Genomic DNA, 6,000 nt, shown 5'->3' with positions numbered 1-6,000 from the left:
TCACTACGTCCTCTCATCTCAGGCGTGGTCTTCCCAGCGGTCTTTCACCAGTAGGATTTTCTTCTAATACTATGCATTAGTGTGGGTTTTGGCTACGCCAAGCATGCCCAGCCCATAGCAATCTTTTGTTCTTTATTGTTTCGAGTATACTGGGTTTATGGAAGAGCGTTTCTAATTCATCGTTTTTTCTTATTCTTCACTCACCACTTAGCATGTCCTTTAATGTCATTTAGCTACAAATTTACAGTCCCCATTAATCACGTATTACCATTTGCCATCCTATTGCCGAATCCGACATTCAACCTCTCGATAATTGTTCGAATACACGTCTTATAGGTAAAGTTGAAATATTAACACGTCTTACATTTTAAACTCCCTACTACGAATAGTTCATTCTTTCACAATAATAATTTATTGTAAGCTTGCTTATAACAACACTATTATAATTTGGTAACTTATAAATTCCAAAAGTCTACGGACTTTTTTCATCACCGGTATCAGTCGCCAGTGTCGGCCCTTTTTTTTCAATACCTTGTACCATTCGTACTTTTGAACTTCTTAATATTTCAATGTTAATATATTTATTCTGCTACAACCTAACCTGTTAAAAAAAAACAACGAAATGATTTTGTCCTTGAAAACAGAATTATCAAACTTAAATTTGTATGCGTGCAATAACACGTCAAATCACGCTACACTATGGTCTAACCACATTGCACTTAATGTGTAAGTCGATAACATAGTAAAATAGTTTTGAAGTGACATCAGCAAATGTACGGTTTGGTTTTGTTTACTAAAAAAGTTTAATTACCGTTAACTAAAAGAATAAAAAGTTAGAACCTCCTCCTTTTAAAGGAGTTTTTTTTTATAACTTAAGGTATACTCTCATATTATGATGCCGACCGGTTAACCCTACTGGGCACATTTGTATGGTTGAAAAGTATATTTTTTTTTTATGGTGAACTTTGAAGAGATAAATCTTTGGAAATATATGTAAACATAATTGATTATATATAATATATTATGTCACAGTTAAAACTTACAACCCAAAATCCATCAAAACTAGTTTTAACTACCTAGTCAATAACACTAGTTCTCACTAACCCCTTTCGTCAAAACTGATGTTAACTAGGTAGTTTAAACTAGTATTAACCAAGACCCTGAGCAGTGAAACTAGTTTTAACTTACCTATACGTTTATGTTGTTACCTACCTAGCTGTATCTGAAATAAAATGGTGAAAACTAATGCTAAGTACTTATTATAGATTTTCAGAATTAAATTGGAAATATTATGTACATATTATAAGTATTAAGATAAGTAAAAGATTTTGAATGATTCATTTTTGGGACAAATAATCTAACATTGCTGTCCAATCTAGTCGTAGTGCGGACTGCCTGTCTTATAAAATGTTCATGGAATTCTTTTCTAATCGCACGCATGTTTCACATGAAGGAAGTGCGCAATGAGAGTGCAGTAAAAGACACGATAGGCCGGCCGCAGTAGATGCCTCACAAAAAGAGGCACTCATAATATTATGTCAAACATGCGTTTTGTCCTACATCTATCAAACGAAGATTTCTATAAAAAGGCGATATTATTTACGAACTATTTTAAGTTTAATTTAAATATATGTGACGATCAGAGTTGGGTGACTAGTTGTTGACCATCGACTGTACGCATTAGGCTGCAGTGATATAAAAAAAGTGATATAGGTATGTTGCGTGTGCGTGCGATAGTGACTTTTTCCCGTGGGTCCAAGTCCGCCGATCGACGACAATACCTGCCGATGCAGCAAACGCACACACGCTCCTCTCTTTCGTCTCCATGCTCTGAGCCACGCCGACTACTACCGTGTGTAGGGATATTGGCCGAATAATATTACGTCTCCACATGCTCTTTCTCTGTTCTTTTCACTCCCACTGTCTCTGTGCCCCGTCGTATTTTTGTGACGGACGACACTTTCTCTCCATACGCCGGTTCAAGCACCATGTTGGAGTAGAGCACCGCGATCGCCGTAGCCCAATCGGACGGCACATACAGGAGCATGGTGGTAACGTACTTAAATAATTTGTATATATATTTTCTTTAACACCGTGGCCGGTATTCCTATAACTTCTGAGTCAGATTATTGCCATATTGGCTGGTTTGTATTATTACTGTCATATTGGTTGATTTATTATTATTATTATTATAGTATTTGTTTTTTTTATTTATCTCTCTGTCCGAGTTTTATGCCGACGGCTTTCTCGGCGCCAATTTTAAATAATATATTAATATTTTACCCGAAATAGTGTATCATGTTTTCTTTGCGTATTGCCATTGTTAGGATTTCCTCATTTATGGTACTACAAAAAATATAAAATCCACGGCGCTCCGACCTTTTGAGTATCGGCTCGTGGTTGGCCACCTGACTCGACCACATGACTCTCGGGTCATGAGCAATATGACTCGAGTTGTCACATATATAGTTTAAAAAAAATGACGTTATTAAAATAATAATCCATTATCTATGGTCTACCTAACGAGGCATTAACATAAAAAGAATAAAGTGGTGTACTGTTTTCTATATAATATACTAACCTAACCTATTCGGATTTTATATGTATAGATTACAATGTAATATAATATTATTATTTATTATATATAGGTACAAAAAGGAATTCTGCCTATGGTCATTGACATTATAATATAATATTATTATAATTTATAGTTATACACCTACGTCCACGTGTTATACTACGAAATAATGTACACTACTTTTTTTAATGAAATTATTTTTAATTACACTCATATTATAGTCATATCATGCATATTTTAACACACGGTAAGCGCATACCTTGTATAATATAAAATAATAAAGGCCACGTCATATTTTGTTTACGTGAATCTGGCGCTCTTGTGTGCTGAGAAGTACACTCGGCAGACATTCGCCACTGCTGCAGAAGATAAGAGAATTATTACAAACAGATAAAAAAAAATAATAAACGAAAAACCGCTCATCTTGTCACGCAGTTTCCAGCCCGTATACGTCGTGCTTATTATGCATTCCAATTATTCTAGCCCCCACGGCAGTGAATGCCCGTCGGGACTCATGTTCGTCGTCGTAGTCATTATCGTCATAACGAAGCGATTTTTTTCCACATTACGTAGACAATCGTAAAAGTATTATAATGCAGGTCTCCCCATTCATTTCCAACGATTGTAGGTAAACTTCACTTGTACAATATTCACCTGTTCGTGTATGGTGAACACTAATATTAATGGCAGTTGACTTGAGACTGACGTCAACGTAGCTTCCAGACGACGCTTCGTTTACCGCATAATATTTTAATCAAATAAACGTTTCTAATATTTATGTATATAATACTATACACCATGTTATGATATACGCCACGTCATGTCCGACTGCAATATTTTCTATTTTTTTGATATTCGTGTCATAAACTATAATATTATGGAAAAAAAATAGTGTTAGCCGCATAAAAAAAAAACAACACTTATTTACGTAATTAGTAAGTATATGTGTGCAATATATACTGATAAATAAAGACGTAATACATTTTATTATATTTTTTATTTTGTCACATATATAGGTACTTCTTGCTAACACCTTACTATAAAGTGTAAACCCACTTCAGGTCATTATGTCAATATATTATATTATAATATGTACCTACTATTTTTATCATAATAATATATTATTTTTTAACTATAAACATGGTTAAAATGTAAATGTAAAAAATAAATGATAATATCAAAATTGTAATTCCAAAAAATCCTTAAGTTATTGCAAGCCAGTTATATTGTGGTTAGTTAAAATATACCAAGAAGATAAAAAGGGACATTTTTATTCGAAAACATTTTTTTGGTTCTTGAATGTAGGTAGTCGATATATCTTACTTTTAAAATGTACCATTGAATTTGCTGCTAAACTTTGACCAACTGGTTGGCTAACAATAATAAAATTCAGTGGTTTGTTTTGAATATTGTGAGCCAAATCGGTTTTCTTCTTTTTAATAAACACAGTGAACAGAAATCTATCTTATACAATTTACATTATTAATTTACATACAAACAATTATTAAAGTTCTTATTTTGTAATGATACTTACAAACTTTAATAGAATATAACTATTTACAAATATGGTGTGATAAATTAGGATGATTATACATTTTAATGTTAGCTCCATCAGTAAATCATAATATGTATGATGCATTGTGGTATCGTGCAATTTATATCATAGTTAGAGAAATAATCAGTTCAATTCAATTAGGTAACTTAAACAAATTCTTGGAAAAATGTCTTCATAAATTACTGAACTTAAAAACTTAAAATTCAACCCATGATATGAAATCATGATAGAATCATATGCTATGAAACATCTTTCCGAAACCATTTTAGATTTGTCCATCAGTACATCTACCACTATCAAAGTGAGAAGAAAAAAAATTAGACTAGGAAAAAATGTTAACAATATCATTCAACCACTAAGATTTATATTAAAAAATATGACGGAAGCTGCAGAATCTTTGATTTGGAGTTGAGTTTGTGAGAGTCAAATCCGTAGTTAAACTTAGTAAATTGCGTGAATTTCACAAGGAATTCAACTAGGATTAAACAAGGAATGAACAAGAAGGAACCTATATACATTATACATCTCTTTTTTCAACGTCAATCCACAAATACATATAAATATATAATACTGGTTTTTATATTTATGAAACAATGTGGTTATTTAGTAATTAAACCCCATGTCCTATACTATAACGTCTATACTCAGTGTGAAGATGAGAGTTTCTATCACAATGCCATAGGTATTAATATATAATATTAAATATATATTATTATGGTTTATTACACTGCATGCTCAGTGAGGCCCATTATACACTGTACACTATAATATATAATATTTTTGTATTTTGTAAATAAATAAATGATAATAATTATTATTATTATTATTTATTAATTATTATTATAGTGTATATAGGTTGATAAACTCAACAATATAATATATTTCTGGGGTCACTTAAAAATGTTTTCATATACCTCTTAGAACTTAACTTTAAAACGAATATTTTTTGTACATAAGGCAGATTTTTTTCTACTCGTCCCCTATTTCATTATATTTGAATAATATTTAATTAAAGTGTTTCAATTAAAATGTAACCATTTTATTGTTTTCATTTTAATTTATAATTATTTTTATAAAAACAATATTAGATTAGGTAATATTAAATTAATGATTATACATTTATTTGTTCTAGTTTAACTGCAGTGGCCTAAATATTAAAATATATATGATAAATTAAAAATGAATTCTTTATAATTAAATATAATTAAAAATTAATATTGAAGGTAATAATAGTATACATAATTATTTATTAGTAGGTATTTCCAATATGTATTTTTAACACATCCGTTTTGAAGTTTTGAATTTATTACAATTTACATGGGTTATTAGATTTTGGGTTAGAGTGTTATTGTAATATTGTGTGATTGAAAACAAACAAAACAATATTTCCTATACATTTACGCTTACAAATGAAATAAAGCTCTATCTAAAATTTAGAAACCTTCAGTACTTACTTTTTTTTTATAATATTTTGACAAATAGGAAAAATTAAAATTTCTATAGATATAATATCATATACAACGGCAATTCAAATATAAATTATGAACTAAATTTGAAATATATATTTATTTACAGTTTAAATACATACATTTTTAACAGTATAATATAACTTAATATTATATCATAAAAATTACATAACGATAATACAATATACATTATACATTTTAATATAATACCATTACAATATACTAATTTTAGCTTCAATCATTCAAGAATTATGTAGTTGGACATTTTTTGCAGACACCATAATATATACAGAAATAAAATTACTTGAAATCATATCATAATATATATTTGTTTAAATGTTATGTAATAATTATTTATTTTTATTTTAATATCATTGATTTTTACAATTACTTCACTTTAT

The sequence above is a fragment of the Metopolophium dirhodum genome, chromosome 7, assembly GCF_019925205.1.
Source record: "Metopolophium dirhodum isolate CAU chromosome 7, ASM1992520v1, whole genome shotgun sequence".
In the NCBI taxonomy this organism is placed as follows: Eukaryota; Metazoa; Arthropoda; class Insecta; order Hemiptera; family Aphididae; genus Metopolophium; species Metopolophium dirhodum.
Note: the sequence above shows the minus strand (reverse complement) of the source record.